At 46.8% G+C, this 14,103-nt stretch overlaps 1 long non-coding RNA gene across 2 annotated transcripts in view; it reads left to right on the forward strand.

Moving 5' to 3' along the window:
- The first annotated feature begins 13,758 nt into the window (after positions 1-13,758).
- LOC123375852 overlaps positions 13,759-14,103 on the forward strand; it is a 43,066-nt gene continuing 42,721 nt past the window's right edge. For both annotated transcript variants that reach the window (XR_006581596.1, XR_006581594.1), the window contains exon 1: positions 13,759-13,958. This is a non-coding gene — a long non-coding RNA (uncharacterized LOC123375852). The remainder of the gene's footprint in view (positions 13,959-14,103) is intronic.

Consider the following 14,103-nt stretch of genomic DNA (forward strand, 5'->3'; position numbering starts at 1 on the left):
ATGCTCCTCAGCCCAGCCACCTCCTCCTGTAGCTCCCCCACCTGCTGCCTGAGAGATTCCACCAGCAGGCACCTTTCACATTGGATGGTCCCCCAAGCCTGGCTTTGAGTGAGTGGGAAATGCAGGTCACAATCTCTGCAAATCCACACCAGGATCTGGGCAGAGGCATCCATGGTTAGGTTCTGTCTGGATACAGGTGCAGGTGGAGGAGACAGAAGCAGTGCTGGCACAGGTATTGCGGGTCTTCCTAACCATCGTAAGCTTCCCTCTGTCGAACTCCCTCTCAAACTCCCCTGTCTGTAGCTCCCTGTCCGTGTCATCTAATTTCAAGTCTAAACTTCCTAGTGTCCAGTTTATATCCATTTGTTCTTGTGTCCACATTGGTACTAAGCTTAAATAATTCCTCTCCCTCCCTGATATTTATCCCTCTGATATATTTATAAAGAACAATCATATCTCCCCTCAGTCTTCTTTCGGTAGGCTAAACAAGCCAAGCTCTTTGAGTCTCCTTTCATAAGACAGGTTTTCCATTCCTCGGATCATCCTAGTAGCCCTTCTTTGTACCTGTTCCAGTTTGAATTCATCCTTCTTAAACATGGGAGACCAGAACTGCACATGGTATTCCAGATGAGGTCTCACCAGTGTCTTGTACAACGGTACTAACACCTCCTTATCTTTGCTGGAAATACCTCACCTGATGCATCCTAAAAGTGCATTAGCTTTTTTAATGGCCATATCACATTGGCGGCTCATAGTCATCATGTGATCAACCAATACTCAAGGTTCTTCTCCTCCTCTGTTACTTCCAACTGATGTGTCCCCAATTTATAACCAAAATTCTTGTTATTAATCCCTAAATGCATGAATTTGCACTTTTCACTATTAAATTTCATCCTTTTACTATTACTCCAGTTTACAAGGTCATCTAGATCTTCCTGTAGGATATCCCGGTCTTTCTCTGTGCTAGCAATACCACCCAGCTTTGTGTCATCTGCAAACTTTATTAGCACATTCCCACTTTTTGTGCCAAGGTCAGTAATAAAAAGTTTAAATAAGTTTGGTCCCAAAACCGATCCCTGAGGAACTCCACTAGTAACCTCCTTTCAGCCTGACAGTTCACCTTTCAGTATGACCCGTTGTAGTCTCCCCTTTAACCAGTTCCTTATCCCCTTTCAATTTTCATATTGATCCCCATCTTTTCCAATTTAACTAATAATTCCCCATGTGGAACCATATCAAATGCCTTACTGAAATCGAAGTAAATTAGATCCACTGTGATTCCTTTGTCTAAAAAATCTCAAAGAAGGAGATTAGATTGGTTTGGCACGATCTACCTTTTATAAAACCATGTTGTATTTTGTCCCAATTACCACTGACCTCAATGTCCTTAACTACTTTCTCCTTCAAAATTTTTCCAAGACCTTGCATACAACAGATGTCAAACTAACAGGCCTATAGTTACTCGGATCACTTTTTTTCCCTTTCTTAAAAATAGGAACTATGTTAGCAATACTCCAGTTGTACGTACAACCCCTGAGTTTACTGATTCATTAAAAATACTTGCTAATGGGCTTGCAATTTCATGTGCCAGTTCCTTTAATATTCTTGGATGAAGATTATCTGGGCCCCCCGATTTAGTCCCATTAAGCTTTTCGAGTTTGGCATCTACCTCGGATGTGGTAATATCTACCTCCATATCCTCATTCCCATTTGGCATCCTACCATTATCCCTAAGCTCCTCATTAGCCTCATTAAAGACTGAGGCAAAGTATTTGTTTAGATATTGGACCATGCCTAGATTATCCTTAACCTCCACTCCATCCTCAGTGTTTAGCAGTCCCACTTCTTCTTTCTTTGTTTTCTTCTTATTTATATGGCTATAAAACCTTTTACTATTGGTCTTAATTCCCTTTTCAAGGTCCAACTCTACATGGCTTTTGGCCGTTCTCATTTTATCCCTACATGTTCTAACCTCAATAAGGTAGGTTTGCTTGCTGATCACTCCCATCTTCCAATCCTTGTAGGCTTTCTGCTTTTTCTTAATCACCTCTCTGAGATGCTTGCTCATCCAGCTTGGTCTACAACTCCTGCCTATGAATTTTTCCCCTTTCTTTGGATGCAGGCTTCTGATAGTTTCTGCAACTTTGACTTGAAGTAATTCCAGGCGTCTTCTGCCTTTAGCGTCACAAGTTCTTCAGTCCAATCCATTCCCCTAACTAATTTCCTTAATTCTTTAAAGTTAGCCCTTTTGAAATAAAAAACCCTACTCTCAGATCTATTTTTGTTTATCCTTCCATAAGAACATAAGAACAGCCGTACCGGGTCAGACCAAAGGTCCATCTAGCCCAGTATCTGTTTACCGACAGTGGCCAATGCCAGGTGCCCCAGAGGGAGTGAACCTAACAGGCAATGATCAAGTGATCTCTCTCCTGCCATCCATCTCCATCCTCTGATGAAAAGAGGCTAGGGACACCATTCTTACCCATCCTGGCTAATAGCCATTTATGGACTTAGCCACCATGAATTTATCCAGTCCCCTTTTAAACATTGTTATAGTCCTAGCCTTCACAACCTCCTCAGGTAAGGAGTTCCACAAGTTGACTGTGCGCTGTGTGAAGAAGAACTTCCTTTTATTTGTTTTAAACCTGCTGCCTATTAATTTCATTTGGCGACCTGTAGTTCTTGTATTATGGGAATAAGTAAATAACTTTTCCTTATCCACTTTCTCAACATCACCCATGATTTTATATACCTCTATCATATCCCCCTTTAGTCTTCTCTTTTCCAAGCTGAAGAGTCCTAGCCTCTTTAATCTTTCCTCATATGGGACCCTCTCCAAACCCCTAATCATTTTAGTTGCCCTTTTCTGAACCTTTTTTAGTGCTAGAATATCTTTTTTGAGGTGAGGAGACCACATCTGTACACAGTATTCGAGATGTGGGCATACCATGGATTTATATAAGGGCAATACTATATTCTCAGTCTTATTCTCTGTCCCCTTTTTAATGATTCCTAACATCCTATTTGCTTTTTTGACCGCCTCTGCACACTGCGTGGACATCTTTAGAGAACTATCCACGATGACGCCAAGATCTTTTTCCTGACTCGTTGTAGCAAAATTAGCCCCCATCATGTTGTATGTATAATTGGGGTTAATTTTTCTAATGTGCATTACTTTACATTTATCCACATTAAATTTCATTTGCCATTTTGTTACCCAATCACTTAGTTTTGTGAGATCTTTTTGAAGTTCTTCACAATCTGCTTTGGTCTTAACTATCTTGAGCAGTTTAGTATCATCTGCAAACTTGGCCATCTCACTGTTTACCCCTTTCTCCAGATCATTTATGAATAAATTGAATAGGATTGGTCCTAGGACTGACCCTTGGGGAACACCACTAGTTACCCCTCTCCATTCTGAGAATTTACCATTAATTCCTACCCTTTGTTCCCTGTCTTTTAACCAGTTCTCAGTCCATGAAAGGACCTTCCCTTTTATCCCATGACAGCTTAATTTACGTAAGAGCCTTTGGTGAGGGACCTTGTCAAAGGCTTTCTGGAAATCTAAGTACATTATGTCCACTGGATCCCCCTTGTCCATGTTTGTTGACCTCTTCAAAAACTCTAATAGATTAGTAAAATACGATTTCCCCTTACAGATACCATGTTGACTTTTGCCCAACAACTTATGTTCTCCTGTGTGTCTGACAATTTTATTCTTTACTATTGTTTCAACTAATTTGCCCAGTACTGACGCTAAACTTACCGGTCTGTAATTGCCGGGATCATCTCTAGAGCCCTTTTTAAATATTGGTGTTACATTAGCTAGCTTCCAGTCTTTGGGTACCGAAGCCGATTTAAAGGACAGGTTACAAACCTTAGTTAATAGTTCCGCAACTTCACATTTGAGTTCTTTCAGAACTCTTGGGTGAATGCCATCTGTCCTGGTGACTTGTTAATGTTGAGTTTATCAATTAATTCCAAAACCTCCTCTAGTGACACTTCAATCTGTGATCGTTCCTCAGATTTGTCACCTACAAAAGCCAGCTCAGGTTTGGGAATCTCCCTAACATCCTCAGCCGTGAAGACTGAAGCAAAGAATCCATTTAGTTTCTCCGCAATGACTTTATCGTCTTTAAGCGCTCCTTTTGTATTTCGATCGTCAAGGGTCCCCACTGATTGTTTAGCAGGCTTCCTGCTTCTGATGTACTTAAAAAACATTTTGTTATTATCTTTGGAGTTTTTGGCTAGCCGTTCTTCAAACTCCTCTTTGGCTTTTCTTATTACAGTCTTGCACTTAAGTTGGCAGTGTTTGTGCTCCTTTCTATTTACCTCACTAGGATTTGACTTCCACTTTTTAAAGGAAGTCTTTTTATCTCTCACTGCTTCTTTGACATGGTTGTTAAGCCACGGTGGCTCTTTTTTAGTTCTTTTACTGTTTTTCTTAATTTGGGGTATACATTGAAGTTGGGCCTCTATTATGGTGTCTTTAAAAAGGGCCCATGCAGCTTGTAGGGATTTCACTTTAGTCACTGTACCTTTTAACTTTTGTTTAACTAACCCCCTCATTTTTGTATAGTTCCCCTTTTGAAATTAAATGCCACAGTGTTGGGCTGTTGAGGTGTTCTTCCCACCACAGAGATGTTGAATGCTATTGTATTATGGTCACTATTTCCAAGCAGTCCTGCTATAGTTACCTCTTGGACCAGCTCCTGCGCTCCACTCAGGATTAAATCTAGAGTTGCCTCTCCCCTTGTGGGTTTCCGTACCACCTGCTCCATGAAGCAGTCATTTAAAGTATCGAGAAACTTTCTCTCTGCATTTTGTCCTGAAGTGAAATGTTCCCAGTCAATATGGGGATAATTGAAATCCCCCACTATTATTGGGTTCTTAATTTTGATAGCCTCTCTAATTTCCCTTAGCATTTCATCATTACTATTACTGTCCTGGTCAGGTGGTCGATAATAGATCCCTAATATTATATTTTTATTAGAGCATGACATTTCTATCCATAGAGATTCTATGGAACATGTGGATTCGCTTAAGATTTTTACTTCATTTGAATCTACATTTTCTTTCATATATAGTGCCACTCCTCCCCCTATACGACGTGTTCTGTCCTTCCGATATATTTTGTACCCCGGAATGATTGTGTCCCATTGATTGCTCTCAGTCCACCAGGTTTCTGTGATGCCTATTATATCAATATCCTCCTTTATCACAAGGCACTCTAGTTCACCCATCTTATTATTTAGACTTCTAGCATTTGTGTACAAGCACTTTATGTGACTGTTTATCATCTGATCTGGCCCTTACATTATCCTCTTCCGTCCCCTGCTCCTGACTATAACCTGGAGATTCTCTATCATCAGACTCTCCCCTAAGAGAAGTCTGTGTCCGATCCACATGCTCCTCTGCAGCAGTCGGCTTTCCCCCATCTCCTAGTTTAAAAACTGCTCTATAACCTTTTTAATGTTCAGTGCCAGCAGTCTGGTTCCATTTTGGTTTAGGTGGAGCCCATCTCTCCTGTATAGGCTCCTCCCATCCCAGAAGTTTCCCCAGTTCCTAATGAATATGAACCCCTCCTCTCTACACCATCGTCTCATCCACGCATTGAGACTCTGAAGCTCTGCCTGCCTACCTGGCCCTGTGCGTGGAACTTGGAGTATTTCTGAGAATGCCACCATAGAGGTCCTGGATTTCAGTCTCTTCCCTAGCAGCCTAAATTTGGCTTCCAGGACATCTCTCCTACCCTTCCCTATGTCATTGGTACCTATATGTACCACGACCACCGGCTCCTCGCCAGAACTACACATAAGTCTGTCTAGATGCCTCAAGAGATCCTCAACCTTCGCACCAGGCAGGCAATCACCATACGGTTCTCTCGGTCATCACAAACCCAGCTACCTACGTTTCTAATAATCGAATCTCCCATTACTAACACCTGCCTTTTCCTAGAAACTGGAGTTTCCTCCCCCGGAGAGGTAACCTCAGTGCGAGAGGCAACCCAGCACCATCTGGAAGGAGGGTCCCAACTACGGGAAGGTTTCCCTCTGCTCCCATTGACTGCTCTGCTTCCCTGGGCCGTTCTTCCTCCTCAACAGTGCAGGGGCTGTCTGAGTGGAGGTGGGACAATTCTACAGTATCCCGGAAAGCCTCATCAACATACTTCTCTGCCTCTCTTAGCTCCTCCAGTTCCGCCACCCTGGCCTCCAAAGTCCATACATGGTCTCTGAGGGCCAGGAGCTCCTTGCACTGACTGCACACATACGCCACCCGCCCACAGGGCAGGTACATACATGCAACACTCAGTGCAATAAACTGGATTGCCCCCACTCTGCTGCTGGGCTTCTGCCTGTATTGTCTCCTAGTTAATGGAAGGGTGGTTTACAGAAAGAGGTTTCGAAATGTGGTTTGGTTTATAGGTTTTAAGGGGACTTCAGGGGAAGAGGTAGGCTGACACAGGACTCCCACTCCCTTCCCACTGCCCTTCCAAACTCCCTTGCGAAACTCCCTGTTAGCAGCCCCTGTTCGCAAAGCTCCCTGGTCGCTTGTGCGTGGCTTTATAAAGCCCTGGCCATTTAGTTTGAACTGAATTAGCTCATGATCGTTCGAACCAAGGTTGTCCCCTACAACCATTTCTTCAATGAGGTCCTCACTACTCACCAAAACCAAATCTAAAATGGCATCCCCTCTTGTTGGTTCTTCAACTACTTGGTGAAGAAATCCATCAGCTATTCCATCCAGAAAAATCTGAGCCCTATTATTGTTACTAGCACTTGTCCTCCAGTCTATATCTGGGAAGTTAAAGTCTCCCATGATCACACAATCCCCATTCGTATTTACTTCATTAAAAACATTAAAGAGGTCTCTATCCATATCCAAATCAGATCCCGGCAGTCTGTAGCACACCCCAAGCACTATCTCAGGGGAGGCTCTAGTAGCTTTCTTTCCCAATGTGATTTTTCCCCAGACAGACTCTGTCTTATCCATTCCATCACTTCTTATTTCTTTACAGTTAACCTCATCATTGATATACAGTGCTACTCCACCACCTTTGCCTTTATTTCTGTCTTTCCTAAACAGCACATAGCCTTCAATACCTGTACTCCAGTCATGACTACTATTCCACCATGTTTCTGTTATCCCTACAATATCCGGTTTCACTTCCTGCACCAGTAGCTCTAGTTCCTCCATTTTGTTACCTAGGCTCCTCGCATTAGTGTACAAACATCTTAATTTTTGCCGTTTGGCTTCACTGACATTCTTTACTCGGTTAAGCACAGACATTCTACCACTAATATCACCTATTAGACTGGTATCCACACTACCCTTCCTCCTTATGTCCATTTTCCTACCCACAGCTGCATCCTCTCTTAGTTTGTTTTCTTCCCTCTGTGATACAGCATGGCCAGAGGGCAGCATGAGAGGGTTAGAAGGGAGCCTTATTCCCTGTAAGGGGAAGAAAGTTTGCTATAGATTAACTAGAGGACCTGAAGCCAATTAGAGCACCTGAAGCCAGTCACATGATAAAAAACCCTGCTTCAATCAGACAGTGTGGGAGTTGGAGCAGAGAGGATTGGTGTTGGAGCAGAGAACAGTTTGAAGGGAAGCAGAGGACAGTTTGGAGAAGTGCTGCAGTGAGCTAAGAAGTCCAAGACCCTAGGTAAAAGGGCACTTGGCTTGTACAGAGGGAGGGCAGGAAGCACCCCCCACACACACAAGCTGAAGGGCAGGAGAGGGAAGTAGCCCAGAGGAAGGAAGTCAGTTCAAGTGGTTCACCACTATCCTCAATGCCCCTGGGCTGGGACCTGGAGTAGAGGGTAGGCCCAGGTCCCTCCCTCTCCACTCCCCTCCTCTAGGACACTAGTGGGGCAATTAATATTCCAATTTAGGGGCAAGAAATGGTGCCCTGAACCCCCCCAAAGAAGAGAAAGCGTGAGACCCATCATAATAGTGCTGGCAATTTGACACACCTCTCAATGTTAAATTCTGGTGTGGAGATTACCTGGACATCTCCCAACCATCTCCCCCAAATTCCTAGTTTAAAGCTCTCTTAATCAGTTGTGCCAGCCTCCATCCTAGAAGTCTATTTCCCTCCTTACTCAGGTGAAGTCCATCCCGAGAGAACAGTCCTCTGTCCATGAATGCTTCCCAGTGGCCGTACATCCCAAAGCCCTCCTTATAGCACCACTGCCCGAGCCATCTGTTGATCGCCATAATCTTGTCGCATCTTTGTTGCCCTTCTCTAGGAACAGGCAGAATCCCACTGAAGATCACCTGAGCCTCGATTTCCTTAAGCGTCTTCCCCAGCCTGGCATAGTCTCCCTTGATACGTTCCAGCGAGAATCTAGCCGTATCACTCGTTCCCACATGAAGGACAATCAGCGGATTCTTTCCCGCTCCTGTTAGGATCCTTTTCAGCCTCAGGTCCACATCCCGTATCTTAGCACCCGGCAGACAGCGCACCCTTCTGTTCTCCGGATCAGCTCTAGTTACAGGCCTGTCTATTCTTCTCAGTAAGGAGTCCCCAATCATGTAGACCTGCCTTTTCCTGGTGACAGTGTGATTTTTCCAGTCTATCCCCTCCCTGTTCCATCTGGCTGCAAGTCCCCTCGATTCCTATTCACCCTTGTAATCCTCATCCCGTATCCTCCTGGGGCTCATATTTGGTGTTGTCTCCATTGACTCTTCCCCTCCTCCTATAGGACTAGCTGCTCTTCTCTTCTTCCTTGCGCTCCCACCTTCAGCGACCACCTGCTGAGCCCCTTCTTCATTTTCCAACTCTGCAAACTTGTTCCTGAGCTCTATTTCTCCTTCACTGGCCCGTCTTTTCCTCTGCCTAGTTCTCTTAGTCACATGCTTCCACCGTCCACTTTCCTCACCCAGCAGTCTCCCCTCAGAATTCTTTGGTCCTGCTTCCATCTGCAAGTCTGAGCTTTTCCCTTCAGCCTCCTCATGTCTTTGCTCCATCATCTGCTCGAACCCCCATCTACACTCTACCAGAGTTTCCACCTGCATCTTTTCTTCCATCTGCTCTATCAGTCGGCACTTTGTGCAGACAAAACTCTTTTCAGGTACCCCCTCCAGGATCATGTACATGCCACAGCTTCCACATCCAGTCATCCTCATTGTGTCTTTCACTGCTGCCTCTGTATCGGTCAGAGCCTTCCCACCTAAAACCTGTTAGTCCAGGAAACACAAACCAAAACAAACCACCACCACCTACAGCAAAACAAACCCCCAACAGGCACCAGAAAAATGGCAGAACACCACTCACTCCCTTCACTGGCCTGTCTATTCCTCTGCCTAGCTCTCCTAGTCTCCCCCGCAAACTCCCACTGAAACTCCCCTGTTTACAGCTCTGTTTTCTGCTCCTGTGCCACTGCAGCTGTCAAACAAGGGTTCCAAAGGCTAGTGGGAGAGAACAGACTATGGCAGGGGCTGAATGGGAGTAGGGGTGCAGGGCCACAGGGAGGAGGGAGGTGCGTGGCCACATGAGGGGAAGGGGCAGCTGAGTAGGGGCACAGAGATGCCTGGAGATGAAGGGAGTGGCTGGCTGAGGTGTCCAGGGACACATGGGGACGGGGGTGGCTCACTGGGGGCATAGAGACACATGGGGACAGGGGAAGGGTGTGCAGGGCCACATGGAGATGGGGGTGCAAGGACACATGAGGTGTAGAGACACAACTGGACAGGGGAAGCTGTGTCTCACTAAATGGGAGGGGATGGGGTCAGCCAGGGTCTGTATGGGGCATCCTCCCTAACAATCTCTCCCCGTCCTCCAAAAAAACCTGTTCCAGCCTGTTCCAACCCATACCCAGCAACTCTTCAAGTTCATACTCAGGACCCTTCCCAGCAATTACTTCCCTCTCCCACAGCTCCTCCATTAACCCTGACTCCCCCAAGCCTTTGCACTGCTTCTGAGGGGCACAGGAAATACGGTTTTGTACTATAGGGGAGCCACACCGGTGCACTACACGTCCCCTGTTCCGGTCAGGCCCCGGCGTTCCGGGGCGACCAACGCAGTATCGCATGGCCCGGCCCCCTGTCTCGGGGCTGCACAACGGTACCACTTAGAGGGGCCCCGCCCTAGGTTCGGGCGGGCCCCAAACACACAGTCCCGGTGCTCAGGCCTGTTGCCGGCACCGAGTGCCCAAGGCAGCAACAGTGGTTCGTTGCCCGGTGTGCTTCACTCCAATAAACACACCAAGGTGGAGAAGCAGACAAAGTTTATTTGAGACCTCAAAGTGGTGCAGGGAGACACAGACACGTCTCAAATCAAGCACCCAGATACAAACAGCCTTTCTCTCTTTATACATAACTTCAGCTAAACATTCCTATTACCCCCCCACTCCTCCCCCTTCCGCCCCTCCTACTCCCCCTCCCTCTTATTTCCCATGTAGCAGGTACACTATGCAGCTAGCAATTACATTAAGCAGTTAAGTCATAATTGGCATCTAACAATTTAGCTCATTAGTAACTTCTTTTTGAACCGTTATCCTGTCCTATTTCCTTTGATCTGTTATCTTGCCCCTTAGCCAGAGGCATACAGGCCTCATTATTATTTTCTGATACCGGTGTGAGTGGGGTTGCACCTGATAACTGGCTATTACACATTCCATTCTCGGTTGCTGGCCTGTAAGGTCAATTAGAGTTTAAACATGGAGGCGCTCTGGGCAAGCATAAAATAACTTTGGATCTGTTCAGGCCTGGTACAGAAGGGCTTCATTGACACTGTGGTTTTCCACCCTCCTGAGTTACCTAGAGTCATGCCTAATGACACCAACAGGCCCTCTGGTGCAGGGGTGAGCAACAATACAAATAGTTCAGGAAGGCCCAGGCCCTTTGGTGAAGGGGCTGGGCAACAATATACAAAGTTAGGGAGCTCAGGCCCTCTGATGCAGGGGCTGAGCAGCAAACAGTTTGAGTACAGGCCCAGGCCCTGGATCAGGGCGGGGCGACAAACAATCAGGGCTCAAGCCCTCTGGTGCAGGGGCTGAGCAACAAGATACCAAGTTTGTATATAGGCCCAGGCCCTTATGCCTGCGCGCTGGGGAGAGGGGGAAGACTGCCACCTGTGAGTGGGGTGGCAGGAGGGACGCAGGCCCACCCACTCCACTGCGTCCCAGCCCAGGGCCCTGGCAGCGGCTATCACCACTGACGGTCAGCAGGGTCCTGACCGCAACACACTGACATCGGGACCTCTGCTTCTGCAGCCTGACCGGGGTTGGCTACCCCCAGGCTACTTCCAGTTCCCCCCTCAGGGCCTACCTCGTCCGTGGCACCGGTTCCAGGCCAGTCCACCAGCATGGGCTCCTCTCGACCGGGGCTTGGTGGCAGGTCCAGTAGCCCTTCGGGGAAGTCCGGCCAGCCGGGCTCAGGCGGCTCCTCTGGGTAACAGCAGGGATGGGGAGGCTCCGGCGGCTCCTCCCAGTAACGGGTGCGGGGGGGGGGCTCAGGCCAGTCAGGGCAACTGCCTCGGGTCCCAGAGGTTTCCCAGTCACGAGCTCCCGGCGGCACGTCTGCTCCCTGCGGCGGCTGGGGCCTGACTGAGCTCTGGCGACCGGCTTTTATACTTCCTGTCCCGCCCCTTGACTTCTGGGGGGCAGGAACAGGCGGTGATGGCTCCTCCCACTTGGGTGTCTGCAGGGTTGCTCCCTCTGCTGGGCAGGAGGGGAGCCACACCAACTCACTACAGTTTAAATGAACTATTACTCAGAGTTCTGAATTAATATGCCTAGTAAGGAACTATTTGTCAATAAACATTTCCTAATCTGTTCTGTTGTCTGTATTGTTACAGACATACTTGCTGACAGGTATTTTGAAATAAATTTCCAAAATAATTGAAATAGGTGTGATTATACTGTGTTATTTTGATAAATGAAATATGCAGAATTTTGCAGAATTTAAAAATATTGTGTGAAGAATTTTTAAAATTTTGTGCAGAATTTTTAAATTTTGGGGCATAATTTCCCCAGGGGTAGAAAGTGAATGAATAGTGGTTGTAGCTGAAAAATGATTGTTAAATCTGTAGGGAATGAATCATTCCAAAATACAGTTTCAGAGTGGGGTGACCAATCGGCTACAGAAGCCAGGGTTACCGCTTTTTAAAACTTGGGCTGTCTGACCTTTTCATTTAAAGTACAAATAAGGAGAAGATGACAAGTGCCCTTCAACTCCCAAAAGCAACAGAAACAAACTATAATGAATGTGGCTCAATAGGTTATACTAAGTGCTTTGAAGTGAATAAATTTCTCATGATCGTGCTTATAAATGCTGCATCTAAATGCTAGCGCTACAGCCAAAGCCAATCCACCCAGGACATGTTCATTTAATGTTCAGATCATCTGATGAGCTGACTCACTGGTGAGAACCCTCAGCTTCCTGCCCTCACAGTCTCAACACTGATTGGCTGAGCTGGGGGCTAATGCAGTCCCCTTTCTACTCCATCATTTTACCTGACAGCCTAGAGAGTTTGACAGGCTGTAGCTCTCCTTCTTCGCAGCAACAGAGAGCTCCTGTCCCCAAGAGCACCGCCTTGCACTGAGTCCTGATGGGCCTTGTCAGGGCCAGGTGCTCGACAGACAATTAACTGCCTACATGGGCTCCTTCCTTTTAAATTAGCTTCCCATACGTAACCTGGGCCAGATTCCCCTGAAAGGGACCAGCAACCCCATGACACCTCGGCACCGACGTTCATTAGTCGCCATGGAACACGGGAGCTATTTATCTAGGTTTTTCAGTTGGTGCCCATCACCATAGTACCTGAGGGCCAAGTAGCCGAGTGCCATTTTTCCTGGGGGGAGGCAACCTCTCTTCCCTCTGAACAAGAGCCCGACTCTCTTGGTTTAATTCAGTATAAAGGTGCATGAGTGCTGGTGAGCAGGGGCTTGTTTACACTAGAAAGTTGTGCTGCTTGAGCGCCACTAGTATAGTTAAAGCAGTACAACCCCCCTAGTATGGACACTGTCATATCGGTGTAAAGGTGCTTTGTACCAGGATATCCCAGCACAGTCAGGGGAATAAGCTATATTGCCGTAAAGCACTTTTACAGAGATACGGCTGTGTTCACGCTAGAATTTGTGCCAGAGCAACTATTTAGGTAGCACTATATACATAAATGCATCCTAACCAAAATAGTTGTATTAGTACAAAGAACTGTGTGCAGAACAGGCCTTTACACATTAGGAAACACCAGCGTTGAGGTTGCTTGTACAACCTTAGCACAGTGCCGTTGTGCACATGAATTGTGATACAGACTCACAAGTGTGGCTTTGGCGTCATTTCCCTTCCTCTCACTGCATCAGTTTCCTCCAAACTCCCTAGGGAAGTGGTGGTTTCTCCACCTACTGGTGTCTTCTAATGAAGACCAGGCTTTGGTCCTCAACTAGCCACTTTGCTCTACAGGAGGCCTGTGATATGCGGGGGTGGGGAGGGGTCAGGTTAGATGATGTATTGGTCTCTTCTGGCCTTAAAGTCTACACATCTATGAGAAACCGAGTGTGGCACGTCGAGCAGCATCTGATATTTTCATGTGCAGCCTGCTTGATCCCCAGAACTAACAGTGAGTGAGTGGGGGGTGATACAAGGGGAGCAGCTCAAACATCCAAAGGGTTTGGCCAGGGGCAGGACATCAGCCCTGCAGGGCAGTGGTGGGTGAGGATGTGACACCACAAGGGCCTTTTCCAGGGCCTCAGCTTATTGGTCAGAGGAGGTTGGGAGTCGGTGACCTCACAGAGAGACCCTGACAAGGGCCAGGCAGGACAGGCTGCAGGCCAGGGGCAATCTCAGAGAGCCCCGTGGCTTTGCTGCAGCCAGTCTCTTTCTCGAGGTCACTCCTTGAAGATTGAGAGAGAATTCAGGTTCAGGTACATGAGCATGAGGAGGAGCCTCTCTGGAGTTTTCTCCTTTCCCAGTAATAATTTTACTAGAAAACAGACGTCCCTGTTGAGGAGGTAAGAGCCTCAGAGAAGTTTGGAACCTATTTAACCTGATCCACCTGGTGCCGGCCAAATTCTAGGCCCGGGAAATACTAGGTGAGGGTGGCAGAGGTTTTTTCCCACCTAGGCCTTTGTCCCTTACAATCACTGGAGTCATTGG

This window comes from Mauremys mutica, chromosome 1 (assembly GCF_020497125.1).
Source record: "Mauremys mutica isolate MM-2020 ecotype Southern chromosome 1, ASM2049712v1, whole genome shotgun sequence".
Taxonomy (NCBI): domain Eukaryota; kingdom Metazoa; phylum Chordata; order Testudines; family Geoemydidae; genus Mauremys; species Mauremys mutica.